This window comes from Enhydra lutris, unplaced genomic scaffold (genome assembly GCF_002288905.1).
Source record: "Enhydra lutris kenyoni isolate GAN:26980312 unplaced genomic scaffold, ASM228890v2 scaffoldscaffold28, whole genome shotgun sequence".
NCBI classification, from domain to species: domain Eukaryota; kingdom Metazoa; phylum Chordata; class Mammalia; order Carnivora; family Mustelidae; genus Enhydra; species Enhydra lutris.
In genome coordinates, this window is record NW_019154112.1 from 18,691,080 (window position 1) to 18,706,791 (window position 15,712).

The 15,712-nt window shown below is 38.2% G+C and overlaps 1 protein-coding gene across 1 annotated transcript in view; it reads left to right on the top strand.

Moving 5' to 3' along the window:
* LOC111152333 (KH RNA binding domain containing, signal transduction associated 2) overlaps window positions 1–15,712 on the top strand; it is a 574,955-nt gene that overhangs the window by 369,462 nt on the left and 189,781 nt on the right. The gene's annotated exons all lie outside the window — the stretch shown is intronic.

A 15,712-nucleotide genomic window follows, 5' to 3' on the forward strand; every position in this document is an offset into this window, starting at 1 on the left:
GGCAATGTGACGTCCTTGGATTTCCTTTTCTGTTTTCAGAAAAAACACAGGGGGGTTCCTGGGATGCCTCAATCAATTGAGCGTCTGGCTTCCGCTCAGGTCATAATCCCAGGGTGGTGGGATTGAACCCCACGTCAAGCTCTTTGCTCAGTGGGGAGTCTGCTTCTCCCCACTCTGCCCCTCTCGCTGCTCATTCTCTCTCTCTCTCTCTCTCTCAAATAACTAAATAAAATCTTAAAAAAAAAAAAAAACCACAATGATTCGGAAGGACAGCCCCCATACACCCCATGATAATGTGGAGATCAAAGGACTTGGAGCTCTGATTCAGAAATCTATGGTCTTTTGACTGCAACATGCTTAATTTCTAGAACAGGTCCAGGCTGATGGGTTCTCAGAACTGGAAGAAACTAAAAAGGGAATAATTTAACTGGGATAAAGATGAGGGATGTAAGGCATTTAAAATGTTTTTACCACGAAATCCTGGTTGTGATTTGCCTCACATTCATCATTTAACCTCTGAGTCTGCAAATGGGGGTAATAATCCTCCAACCCTCCATCATTCACCGAGGTGTCATAAAGATGAATTTGGTCTGCTTCTGATGCACTTACGGCTCCTGACAGATCGGCAGTGCATAACAGAGGAGCTTTCAGTAGCCTCCTACCTCTTGTGATGAGCAAAGAAATAATTGGGTAGCACCATGATTTTTGAAGCTTGCATAAATTGTTTCACCTTGATGAATATTGTCTTTATATCCTAGCATCATGCTATCAAGATAATACCCTGATTGATTTTTTAATAAACTTGATTCTGAGAGCAGTTTTAGGTTCACAACAAAATCGAGCAGAAAGTACAAAGAGTTCTCTTTTATCCCCTGGCCTCATGTATGCGTAGCTTCCCCCACTGTCCACCTCCATTACTGGAGTAGCATATTTGTCACAATTGATGAACCAACATCGACATATTATTGTCCCCTAAAGTCTATAGTTTACATTAGGGTTCACACTTGGTGGTGTATATTCTATGACTTCTGATACGTGTATAACAGCTTGTATTGCTATACATGGAATGTTTGCCCTCCCCGCCCCAAATTCATATGTTGAAAACCTATCCCCAAGATGATGGTGTTGGGAGGTGATTAGATTATGGTGGTGGAACCCACGTGAATGGGATTAGTGTCTTTGTAGAAGAGACTCCAAGGAAAAAAGATGGTCTGTAAACTAGAAAAGGTAGGCCCTCACCAGACACTTAATCTGCCGGCACCCCGTTCTTTTTTTAGATCCCAGTCTCTTGAACCATGAGAAATAAATTTCTGTTCTTTATAAACTAACCAGTCCTATGGGTATTTATTATAGCAGCCTGAGCAGACTTAGAGCCATCTCCACCATTGCACTATTCTACAAAATAGCCTGACTGCCTTAAAAATTCTCTGTGTTAGTGTCCCCTGGGTGGCTCAGTTGCTTAAGCAACTGCCTTTGGCTCAGGTCATGATCCTGGAGTCCTGGGATCGAGTCCCACATTTGGAGTCCGGGGATCGAATCCCACATCAGGCTCCTAGCTCCATGGGGAGTCTGCTTCTCCCTCTGACCTCTCCTCTCATGCTCTCTCACTCTGTCTCTCTCTCTCTCTCAAATAAATAAATAAAATCTTAAATCAAATAAATAAATAAAATCTTAAATCTTAAAAAAAAAAATCCTCTATGCTCCACCCAGTCACCCATCCTCCCCTTTCTAAGCCTGGGAACTACTGATCCTTTTATTATCTCCATAGTTTTGCCTTTTTCAGAATGTCATATAGTTGGAATCAGATAGTATGTAGTCTAAAGCTGCTACAAGCATATGTGTGCAGGCTTTTGGGCTGACCTAAGTTTTCAAATCCTTTTGTAAATACAAAGGAACAGGATGGCTGGATGGTATGGTAAATGTGTATTTGCTTTCATAAGAAACTTCCAAACTGTCTTCCAAAGCAGCCGTACCATTACGCATTCCCCCCAGCAATAAATAAAGGTTCTTATTGCTCCACATCCTTGTCAGAATTTAGTATTATCAGTGTTTTGAATTTTTGTCGTTTTAATAGGTATATAGCCAAAAATTGTTTAAACTAAGAATTACCTAATGGTATATGATGCTGACCCTGCTTTCATATGCTTGTTTCTAATCTGTATTGTCTCTTCATATTTTTTGTTCATTTTTTAATCAAGTTGCTTATTTTCTTATGATTGAGTTTTGAGGACCCATTGTGTATTTTGGATAACAGTCCTTTATCAGATGTGCTTTTGCAAATATTTTTTCCCAACCTGACTTGTTTTCTCATTGTCTCAAAATCCTGATTGATTTTTTAAATTTACCCTGCATTATTTTTCAAATTATTTATTAGCTTTCAAATCAGGATTTGCATTTGATTCTGAGCAAAAAACTTCTTTGTAGGGGCACCTGGGTGGCTCAGTCAGTTAAGCGTTCTACTCTTGATTTCAGCTCAGGTCATGATCTCAGGATCTTTGAAGAGAAGGCATCTGCTTGCCCTTTTCCCTCTGCTCCTCCACCACTCTCTCTTTCTCCCTCTCAAATAAATAAATAAAATCTTTAAAAAAACAAAACGAAACTTTCTTTGTAAAGCTTAGTTAAGCAGGAGTTGGCAATTCTTCCATTATTTATTTATATATGTAAATGTAATTACATTCTAACAGAAGATGAGATAGCTAGGAAGTTTGCTGGAGTCCCAGAACTTCAGTTGTGTTGCAAATAATTTAGAGAAATAGCAAAAGCAATTTGGTGAGAGTTGAATTCCCTGCTCTCACACGCACACCTTCACTTATACAAACATCAATAATTTAGAACAATAAAGGTCTTTAAAATAATAAAGTTATACAAGTGTCGTTTAAGCTTTTTAGAAGAAGACTCTATGAGAATCCCTCATATCAAAGTCTAAGCCTCAATATGGCTGACTTGCAAGGATCAGGCTAATTCAGTTGAGAATTAAGTGTATTTTAAAGATTTTATTTATTTATTTGACAGACAGAGATCACAAGTAGGCAGAGAGGCAGGCAGAGAGAGAGAGGAGGAGGCAGGTTCCCTGCTGAGCAGAGAGCCGATGTGCGGCTCCATCCCAGGACACTGGGACCATGACCTGAGCCGAAGGCTGAGGCTTTAACCCACTGAGCCACCCAGGCGCCCCAAGAATTAAGTGTATTTTAGAAACCCATGAAAATCAGACCTCTTGAAAGAATGTTTTTGTTCGTTATAAAATCAAGATTTGGTTATGTATTTCTAATCTATAAGTTGTCTGGAGGGTGGTAAAGGAAAGAGAACCGTAGATCTGCTCTGTACTTACTGATGCTTTGGAAGCAATATCCGTGATAGTGCAGAAGACAGCCAATTAATGGCTTTTGTGGTTTGCTAAATGCCTGAGTAAAATTGAGGTGTTTAATAACCACAAAAGCCCTTTACTGCCACTAGAGTCCTAAGACTCCAGTAGCAATTCATATTCTAGACCAGCATTAAAGCTGGTACAACAAACCAGAGTGTAAATCTCTTTTTAAAGCATTTTCTTTCTCCTCCAGAGGATTTGTTGGTACTATTTTTTAATTTCTTTTTGTTTCAGTGACTTTGCAGTAAAGAAGTACATGAAATGAGAAGGTTTGCAAAGCAAAGTATCATTTGAGTATGTGTTTTGTGAAGAAATTATTACATAAAGAGACAAAAATACAGCCACATTTCCATGTGCACACAGCACCCGAATCATCTGTATTTCGATCTTGCAGTAGGAAAGTAAAAATTCAGTAGTCTGTCCTCTTTTTGATACCTGTGGCAGACTTCTTCATGAGGAAGTCTTGTGGAGATAGCTCGGGCATTATTTAACTGAATTATTTTGACCACTTTTTCATTTTCTACAGAAATAGAGCCAGAAATGACTTGTTCAAAGGCCCAAATCTAGTTTAAGAGCAAAACTTGAATTCTGCCCTCATTCCAGCCTTCATTGTCTCAGGTCCAGATGGCTCTAAAAGTCCCCTCCAGTAATTGAATTTCTGTAGAAGAAGTGAATGACATTCCTGACTTCAATCCCTCATCCACATTCCTGAGTGATCCTTCCAAAATCTGTCCATGGGGATGCCATTCTGTGAGTACTCATTATCCTGAGAACACAAATCTCCACTCTTCCAAACTGCATTCTCCACACACCCTTCTACTGTCTACCTCAGACATGGTGCTTTAGGGAAATTGCTTTATTGACTATTCTACCCCATCATTTTTCTGTCATGATTTCATACGTTCAAATCTTCCTGGATCGTTCTTTTTCACCTCTACCAAATTTCCACCTTTCTTTCTGATCCCTAAATGACTTCACATAAGGGCATTTATGTTCCCTCTTATGAGGAACAGACTGTCTTTTGCATTTATTTATTTATTTATTTAGTAAGCAGGGTTCTTAAAGACAAGCTATCCATATGGGATAGAATCACATCACACTTTAAAAAATCCCAATTTAAGAAGGCTTCTTGGGGCGCCTGGGTGGTTTAGTGGGTTAAAGCCTCTGCCTTCAGCTCAGGTCATGATCCCACGGTCCTGGGATCGAGCCCTGCATCAGGCTGTCTGCTCAGCAGGGAGCCTGCTTCCTCCTAACTCTCTCTGCCTCCCTCTATGCCTACTTGTGATCTCTGCCTGTCAAATAAATAAATAAAATCTTTAAATAATAATAAGTAAATGAATAAATAAAAATAAAAAGTCTCCTTGTTTACAAATAACGTTTGCTTTCCTTTTTTAAGAATAGAGAGAGATGAGGGAAACACATCCACTATCTTTCCCATGCTATCTCTCTCTCTTTAATAAATCTTTTAAAAAAAGACAAACTACAGGTTATTTCACTTCCATTTAAATACTACCTAGGCCATCTATTATACTTAGAATAAAGCCAAGAAGAGCCAGCATGGTCTGCCCTCCGCCTACTTACCAGACCTCTCTCATGCTCACTAAATTCTTGACATACGTGTGCTAGAATTCTGTCTGTTCCTTAAGGAGACTCAGCTTCTTCCTGGCTCATGGCCTTTGCTTTCCAGCCACCTGAGAGACTAGTGATCCAGATCCTTCTCTGTAAGGCTTCTTTACACTCAGGTCTCAGTTCATAGGTTATCTCTTCAGGAAGGCTGTGCCTGACATCCCATCTAAACCAACCTTTCCAAGCAGCCCCTCGGTCATGTTGCCCTCTTCCTTTTTATCACAGCATATTATCATCTGAAATGAGCTCACATTTTCCTGGTTCATTTTTTTGTGGTCTGTTTCCCCATTTTAGAAGGTAAGTTCAAGGAGGGCCATTTTGTTCACTATATTCGCAGCACTTAGAACAAATATATAAACAAACAAGCATATTTTCTATATTAATATATGTAGTGTTACTATATTTAATAATAATATACTTTTTCACCGAAGAATGAAATAGTCCCAGATGCTCCCTTCCTGGCTCCTGGCCTTATAAGTTTGTACAAGTTCAGTAGAAATCCTGCTTTCTGTCCCTACCTGTGAGTGGTATGAGCCTGTGCTGATGGTAACCTCAGGCAAAGGACAGAAGCATTGTAGATAGTATGAGGATGTTGTTTGATGCTGCAATTCATAGGAAATAAAGCAAAACTGAAGTTCCTTTGGCCGGTCTCCACCTCTTGAGAGCCTATAATTTCTCCCATTGGGATGAAAACAAACCAAAGTATAACCTTCATCACAGAACATAGAAATAATGTTGTTGAATCCCAGAGCATGTTCTTTATAGAACAATTAAATGGTTGCCTTCTTTCAATCAAAGTTTGCAGAATAAATCTTAAAAGAGAGTGAGAAAGGGATGGAGGATCCCTGCCCCCTGGGATCACAACCTGAGCCCAAGGCATACACCTAACCGATGGAACCACCCAGGTTCCCCATGAATGCTAATTCTTAATACTACTACACCCTTGGTTTTGATGAAAGGGCTTGACAGATACGAGTAATTTGGTAGGGAAACCAAATGGTCTTGAAGTACCTGATATTGGACGTGATTCCAAGAAAGCAGGCATTACCTTTACTCTTTGAGATGCAGGGTTAGAGATGGAAGAGATCCAAGAGATCCTCCTGAATGGAGCCCTGGAAACGGCCCATCAGTCCCATGTTTGTTGAGAGGATCTGGTGGCTTCCTGCAGCGAATCCTTTCTACAGAAAGATTGGTTCTGACAACCTGCAGTGTATATTCATTGTGTGGAGAAGGAGAGGGGGCTGCCTGACTTAGCGGATTCCAGTGCTCCTGAGGAACACCATGTAGTTGGCAGGTGGGATTAGGGAATCTTGGGAAAAATCTGAGAACAGAGAGGTGTGCTGTCCCCCTTCAGAGGAGAAGCCAGCATGCTGGCTGCTCTGCACGGACCCATGGCAGCAGAGAACCCAAGTCATTGTCGCTCAACAATCTGCCCAACACGGAGAGGATGCAACTCAAGACCCATTCAGAGGCAGAACAAACCCACCCACAGATTAGTGAATACAACTTAGAGTCAATAAAGAGCCTTAGTCAGTTGAGGAAGAGAAATCCAGCCAAACAATTCAACAGAGGTTTCCTATTGATGCAGAAGCAGTAGAAGCAAGGAAAGGAAGGAAGAACGTGCACCTCGCTCCTCTAACTCTAAACCCGTGTTCTTTTACACCTTGCGATTCTAATTTATTTCATGAAGATATGTGAGAACTTTCACATCGTATTTTGATGCATCTTCTAATACTCCTTCATTGTATTGCACTCATATATCACAAGTCAGTTCTTCAGCTACTGACCAGGGAGCTAAAGTCTTTCATCAGGTGTTTGTTGGCTTCCTCTCCCGAGTACTCGGTAGTGGAGCTCTTAGCATCCTTCACACTCACTGGATACTCTCCTGCTCTCGCCTGTGCTCACTTCCGTGCTGCATTCACCTTTCCCACTTGGCAAATGATTCTGCTCACTTCCAATACGGCATTTGGAAAAGCAGCATTTTAATTATTTGTAAGGACTACTCTATTGTAATACGATTACATATTCAGGAAGGATACCATGACAAGGATTTTTTAAAGGATTAAATTTGGAAGGAACTGGTAGCTGCAAGCCAAACAAAAGGATAACTTGAAACAAAAAAAAAAAAAAAAAAAAGGGCATGTACAGCATATTTTATACTTTTTTCCAAGAGCTTCAAAAAAGTTGCCATGGCTGAGTAGGATGTTGTTTTCCTGGTTAAAAAACACAGAAGGAATCATTACAGTATTTTCATTTGGGAAAAAACGAAAAAATACTTCTAGGAGAGATTTTTCTCATGAGCCACCTATATACTCTTCTTAGTTAATATTTTTATATCTAAAACAGAAATGTAAGGGCACCTGGGTGGCTCAGTCAGTTAAGCATTTGACTCTCAATTTCGGCTCAGGTCAGGATCTCAGGGTCATGGGATGGAGCCCCCTGTCAGACTCTGTGCTCGGTGCAGAGTCTGCTGGACATTCCCTCCCTCTCTGTCTGACGCTCTGCCTACTTGTGATCTCTCTGTCAAATAAATAAATAAAATCTTAAAAATAAATAAGTAAATAAAACAGAAATGTAAAATTCGACATTCTACATAAAAAGGTGGCAGCTACTAAAAACATCTTTATAATATCAGGAGTAAATTATTATTTAAATCAACAAAAAGAAAAATGAATTGAGCATACACTAATTCAGAGCATATCAAGGAGGCTTCTCTCGTTGCCTAGAAAGAACGTTTCATGAACAGGTGCAGAGATCTAGTCATCTGGAGGGATATGAGTCCTGGGGCGTTTTTCCACTGTGTCTCCAACACCGACATCAATGTCTGGAACTTGCATGCTGCTCAGAAATACACTGAATAAATAAAATGATGATTTTTTTTAAAGATTTTATTTATTTATTTGACAGACAGATCACAAGTAGGCAGAGAGGCAGGCAGAGAGGGGGACGGAAGCAGGCTCCCGCTGAGCAGAGAGCCCGATGTGGGGCTCGATCCCAGGACCCTGAGAATATGACCTGAGCCGAAGATAGAGGCTTTAACCCACTGAGCCACCCAGGTGCCCCAAAAATGATTTATTTAGCAAAACTCCATTAAGCACTTAAAAAAATCTAGTTGGTTAGGTGCATTACTATCTTAATATGTAAATATTCTATGTCTGGGGGAAGGCCCAGAATTACAAGGTTATTAATAAAAAATCACCCACATGTGCCATAGTCTATCAACTATGCACAGAATAATGTTTTTCATGCACAGAATTTGCACTCTTCTCTAAATGTATCCTTATCATGATGATTTCTCTGTTAAAAAGAGTTTGGATCCATTGGATCAATGGTTCCAAACAGAACATTAGTTCTGTGTTAGCCTAGAGTTTGTTTGTTTTTTGTCTTCATAAATTAAGGTAGATAAAATATGCCAAAGTATTGAATCAATGCCTATTTCAACTTAAAATTCAGAAAGAGCTCCTGTCTCATGTGTGCAATAAAGTTGCCAAGGAATTTTGCTGAAGAATATGGGGTTATTTTGGCTCTATTTAAACAAATGGAACTTGGTATTTTTAGAATAACAATCCAAATCTTTCATTTGCCATCATTTAAATATTTATCTCCTACCCTAAATCTAACTTGAGGTAGTGGCTGATTTTATAAGCCAGGATGGGTGAAGTTATAACACCAAATACACGAGTCAAATACACTGAAATACATGAATCCTTCGGTGTTCAATCAAAAGGTCTTGGCTCCTAGAGCTCATATATCAGTCACCAGTGTTTGCAAAGGTTTAATAAAATAAGATAGAAAATAAGTCAACTGTCCTGCAAAATATCTGCCTGAAATCTGTATAGATATTGTCTTATTTGATGATTTTTATGTAGTGCACAATATAAGTTGGTAATAGGAAAAAATGAGAAAGCTTTCTTGAGTGACAGAATTGTCTTCACTAGCAGTTCAAGATACAAAGTGCACGTTTCTACTTTGTGATATTCGACGTCCTTTGGCGAACAAGCTTTATAAAGCCTTTATCTAGACCTTATGCAGTCATGCACCGAACAGATTCTTAAAAAATCTGAATCGACTGTTCTTTGACCCCATTTTGTTAATGAGGTTTCCTGGTACCACGCCTGGGCTGATTAAAACTCACCCCGTGTTGGCTAAGCGCTATTATCTAATAGCCTAAGATGTTTTGCTAAATAATATCCAGCACAGCACTAGTTGTTTTCCGAAAGAGCTTCCTACCCAGTCTAATTCAGCTACAGATTTGATATTGGCACAGGACCCATTACCTCCTAGACTTTCTTGTTTATTACTCTGGTGAAAGTGCCCTAACCTAATTGTTTGTAGGGGCTGAGGAAATCCCAGGTCTCTTTGTCATGGCCCAGCCATGTTACAGTCTGCATTTCATTCTCCCCTGACGTCGTCCGACAGTCTTGGCCTTGGTAGAGCTGAATATACGTTCACATGTTACCAGTGGTTATAATCACAGTTTTAAATGTGCAGCACCAGTGCCCATCAGGGTCTCAGAGGAGGGAATTTGGCAGGAAAATGGTCCCTCACTGTGCCCCCAGGTAGCCTATCTACACCTGTCATCACCTGGCATCTATAGGCAAGTGAAATAATCTTCCCAATTTGTATGTGGGCATAATGCCATCATAACAGATGGACATGAGTGTATGTAACTGGGAAATTATGCATATACATTAAATATGCAGACTATGAGCATGAGTCCTTTCTAGGAACATCCAAACATCTGTCTGCTCTGAGCTTTTGTGTATACTGTTTACACCATATGCCGTCACAGTGGGAGGGCCTTGTCGGAGAGGCAAAAAGGAGCATGCATGAATTTCAGGGAAATTATTTCATAGGGCTAATTTGCTTCATCCTGAGCAAAAGGAACATGTAACAAGTATTGTGAATATTTTTGTTATTATTTCAAGGGGGCGAATTTTACATTTTGGTAGCAAACAAGCAACATTTTTGGACATTATAGGAAAAATAAAATTAAAATTTGAATCAATCCTAAAAATGTTTTTGTATATGTGTGTGTTATTTAAGCCTTGATAGATTCATTTAAAAGTTCAATGTTTCAATCCCTTCTATCTGAAACCAAAGCTGCAGATCAAACCCATCAGCATTTGTAAAGCGCCTTATAATTCATCTTCAAGGCAAAGGGTATTTTTAGTGTGTATATGATTTATTTTTAATGTGTGTATGATTTATTTATTGCTGGTATACCCAAAGTAGTAAAGCATTCTCTTATTTGAAGTGTAAAATCCCAGTAATTCCGAATCTTATCTAAAATAATATTAAGGTTCATCTGTAAGTATAACTCATTTTCTTCTAGACATTTATTTTCTTCTTTCTTTAAAATATGGGTAAGTTTTATTTAAAAAATTTTGTAATATTCCTGTTTCACATACCAGTTAAATACATAAGATTTTATTTTTTATATTTATTATTTTATTATTTTATTATAAATAATATGTTTATATCATATTTATTTGTTAAAATGTTTATTTTATTATTTATTTATCTCAAATGACTGGAAATTATTTTTTCCATTTTTGTTCATCCTGAATTGTCATAACTTAACCTTTCTTGGTCCCTTATGAACTTTTTCACATGCTTAGGGAATTATTTTTCTATCTCTATCTCTTTCTCTCTCAAAGGTCTTTTAATATCAAATAGGAAATAAAAAATACTAAAATAATATAAAATGCAAATTATCATAATTACTACTTATAAACTTATATTTTTACTTTTCAGTGAATGTGTGTGCTAGCTAATTGAGTGCTAAAATTAAAAATGTGATAAAACTACAACCACCCATTCATAGTATAATTATTTTATGACTGCAGAACCTTAGAACTCAGTACCACTCAAATGAACTATGTGGTGATATGTTTTTTTAATAAGATAACATTTATAAGGTAAATTTGGAATGTTTTTTTACTTGTATCTTTAAGGTTCTATATAACTGAAAAAAAAGATTTTATATAACTGAAGCATCAACAACACATGCCATAATTAAATGTTCAACTGGATATCTTCAGGTAGACTATCTTCAGGTAGACTCATGTTCTAGTTATGAAAGATTAATTCAAAATTAGATCTGTGCTTAATAAAGACTGGAAAAAGCACTATAATACAAAATTACAGATTTAGGGTTTAGAAAATTATATTTATGTTATAAAAATAATCCACAGAATATATTCAGTCTAGAAAATATTTAGTATCAACTATCCTTACCTGTGGGCATTAAAAATGTTCTCTTCCATATTTATTTGCAACATGTAGATGCTTCATTACTATAAATGCAGTGGTGTATATATTTTGAGTATCTAATTAGAAAAACCTGAGTTTTTTAAATGACCTTGTCTTTTAATATTTAATAATCCACATACTGTAGTTAATAAGTTAACTGACATCTTCAATGATACAAATTTACATTAATAGTATGATTAGAAAATTTTTATCACTGTATTATTTTACTAATCTCTTATGCAATCTTTGTGCTAATATTCTATTATCACAGATATGTGCGGATGACATTCAGATTTACTCTCCCAACCCAGATCTGAATTTCTAAGATAACTCTTAATGTCACTTTGACATTTTAAACCTAAGGTAATTGAAATCAACTACAAGGGGTGCCTGGGTGGCTCAGCTGGTTAAGTGTCTACCTTCAGCTCAGGTCATGATCCCGGGGTCCTGGGATGGAGTCCCGCATCTGGCTCAAGTCTGAATTACCTCTCCCCCTGCCACTTCCCCACACTGAGCATGCTCTCTCTCTCAAATAAATAAAATCTTTTTTAAAAAGACCAAATACAAATTCTCTATCTCTAAGCCTTTTTTCCCCCCTAATTTCTTCTTTTATCTGGTTAATGTTCTACTTCTAGTCATCTCTACAGTTAAAAATGTCTTTTGTCCCTACCTTTCCCAATCATATCATTCACTTACCAGTAGAAGACTCCTAAATTTTTTTGTGGTTGCCCACATTCTCTCTCTCTTAACCCACCACACTCCTGCAAACACAGATTTTCATTGTTGCTGCAGTTTATCTGAGCCAACCACATTGTTCTGGTCTCCTGCCCAAGATGTGGCTTGTGTCTGTCCACTCCATGACTCTTTCATATTGTCCTATTAAGTGAACTGTCAAAAAAATTGCCATTCATTGCCAATCATTGGCAATATGCCGTTCATTTTCTTAAAAAATATCAATTACTACCCTTTTCGGTAATCAATAATCAGTTTCATGTTTAATCCGTATCTAACCATTTTTAAGTAAGAGAACAGCAAGTACTACAATTTAATCAGATTATAAGTTCTGTTGAACAAAATAAGCTCCACAAGCATTAACGTTAATACATTTATCAAAGCTCTCAGCTTTGTAATCTTAAGAACTTGGTTCTGTCAACACTTTGTATATTCATTGATGCCAAATTGGGATGATACACATAAGGATTTTGATAGGGAAAATGTTCTTGTAAGAAAAGTAAATAAATAAATAAATAAATAACGGAGCAAAGGAAGACTGGGAAGTCCTCACATCACAATATCTGACCTAAAGGAAAGAGAAGTGGAAAGGCCTAGTCTGTTCTGGTGCAATGACATTAAAAGCAAGTTCAGGGGAGCCTGGGTGACTCATTCAGTTGAGTGTCCAACTCTTGGTTTCCACTCAGGTCATGATCTTGGGGTTGTGAGGTTGAGCCCTGCGTCAGGCTCCGTGCTTGGTGGGGAGTCTGCTTGAGATTCTCTCCCCTCCTCCAGTTTCTTTCCTCCCCCATCTAAAATAAATAAATTAATTAATTAAAAAAAAAAAACAGTCAGTTCAGTAAGACAGTCAGAGAATCCTTGAGGCACATGACGAGGCATCCCGTGACTCCCCGGAATGGCCCTCTTTTAACATTTTGACCACATCTGGTCATTGACTAGGAGTTGCTCTTAGGGAGCATGGCCTTGAGAGCAAGAAGATTTCAGAACAGAGCAACGGGGATTCCTAGTCAATTACATCTGTAGGTAGAGGCCTGTTCTTTTGACTACCACAACCCTGGAAGATGGTTATTTCTTTAAACAGAATATGTAGCTAGGCTCATAGAAAACTTGATTGTATATCAACAATAGCTGTTTTGCTTACACTAAGAATTAACCCACAGTGTCAGATATTCATGTTAGTAAGATAAAGATTTTCTCCCTGTCAGCAGGTTTCTGTCTAGACACTGAATTCCAATCTGCAGATGGATCGGTGAGCACCGACACTGAATAAAGTATTTTAAGTAGACATTTCAAACTTTAATGACACTAGGGTATGACATTAGCTATATTTACCTCCACACAAGGGCTATACCTACCCCAAGAAACATGTAGATCACACCTGGGCCTATACACCCTCCTTTGGACAGGAAAGGAGAAAGGCTGCTGAAGTAAGCCTCTCTGACGGGTCTCTCGTGTTCCATGATGGTCAGCCCCCTCTAGATTTGTTATTTTTTGCATAAAACAAACCACCAGAATGCTGGCTTAATGCACCCCTTTATTATTCCCATTCTGGGAGTAAGAAGGTGAATTTTTTTTCAGTCTTCATCCACTTGACTCATGTTGGATGGTCTAGGATGGCCTCACTCTCATGTTTGGGAACTCAGATGGGATGGTAAGAGGGAAGGGGTGACTGGAGCCTCTCTCCACATGGTCTCTCATTATCCAGAAAGCCAGCATGGGCTTCTTTACCTGGAGGCATAGGTCTCAGTGACAAGAAAGGGCAAGTTCCAGAGTATGGAAGCACCTTTCAAGTCTTTGCTTTTGTCACCTTTCTTCTTGTCCAATTTGGCTAAGACAAATCACATGGATAATTCCAGAGTCAGTGTAATGGGATCTCTCTAAGGTATGGATGCAGGGAGGCCTGATCAAATTGGGAATTATTCTTTCATATTGTCTGATTAATATGTTTGTCCTCCCTATCCCTTATTTCTTCCCCAGCCTCCTCCTCCCCCTCTTCTTTATGAGTATATGATATACAAGACTACATCCACATTATTACATTTTCTGATTCTAGCATAAAAGTAGAATTTACATATATTGAATTCATCTCCAATTTCTTAGTTTTTCAATTTCAGGGTTGCCAACAATGAAAATCTATCTCGTTTTACAGTTAATAAGGACCCTGAGAGTTCATGGATTTTCTTCAGATAAGAAAACAAAATGATTCCCCTTACCAATTAGGAATATTACATCAGGAAATTACAGAATTAGCATTTCATTTTAATGGTGGCTGGTCAGTTCACTAAGAAGTAGCAATTCGTTCCATTCCCTGATCCTAAGGAAATAATAGACATGTTTATTCTTCAGTTTGGTGGTTGCTTGAATGTGAAAATTAAGAAGTAGAAGTGGAATATATATATTACAGTGGAAACTGTAATTTTCTACTGTATAGCTCTCTGTCAGCCAAGTGTGCTGAGCCCATTACGAGATGCTGAAGAGGATGAACATGAAAGCAACATGTTAAAAATAAGAAGATAAATACTTTGGAGTGACTAGTACTTCTGCTTGTAATCCAGGCAATTTTTGGAGCATGACGTAAAGCTGTGCATTAGAAATCCTTGTAGGCTGAATGCATCCCTGCCTTTTTCTGAACAGAGGTGGGTGGGTAAGGATACAAAGTATTTAGTTAATACTACTATAACACATACATGCAGAGCTAAACCGACAACATTGGTAAGAGGATATACTTGTGTTTGGGGGCACACAACTGGGCTTCAAACATCATTTTTTTCAGCCTTCCCTTTACAGATATTTCTAGTGTCCACTTCTAGGCCCTTTTCCAGCACTAGCAAATCCACTACCATGATTTCACTTAAACATATATTTACTGAAAAAGAATTTAATCAGTGGCCATTTGGTAAAAATAACCAATTATTCAATTTTGTACTATTCAAGCAGGGGTGTGTATGGGGGTGTGGGGGTGTGTGTTAATAAAAGGAGAGACAGGTAAGACTGATACTTGTTTTTTAAAGAGTATTCGTTGTTAGTGACTCCAATCATTTCTTAGGGCCCATTAAAATGATGGACATATTTCCACACTGATGAAAGATAAACAAAGTCCCTTTGACTTTGACTGAATCTCTGGTTATTGCTGTGAAATTTGCCTTTCGCTATGGCAATCTTTCCATCGTCCCAATGCTAGAACGCCAAAAATCCCTTATTTTTAAGTATTGTCCGTCAAGTTGTTTGGTTGGATCACGCAGCTTCTCAGGTGTATGAAACTTTGCTCTGTGGTTTGTCCTTCTTTATGATTTTAACACAGGGTCTGCTTCAGGCCTTGAGACCACCCTTTTTTGGTTTATACATCAGGAGTGTTTGAGAATCATGCAGCCATTGCAGTTTACGCATACCATCCCGGGAGAGCTGTTTTTCAGTATTCCTTATGCTAATCACCACTTTGGTATATTCCACGATTTTGTTCTGTATTGCTGTCTTTCCTTTTCTGGCTAACACATCAAGTGATATCCCAGCACATTTCATCTGATTTCCTGCTGAGTACTTCCTTGATAAAAGAAGCAACTTCAATTTCTCTACATAAAAATAGGAATTTAAAGTATATACACTTTCTACATCACTTTAGATTTTCATATACAAGACTCCAGAAAATGGATGAAAAATGTCCTTTTGTATTGTTTTTGTTCAGCTCTAAGAACCCCCCATGCCCCATTTTAACTCATCAGGTCCTGTTTTTTTGTT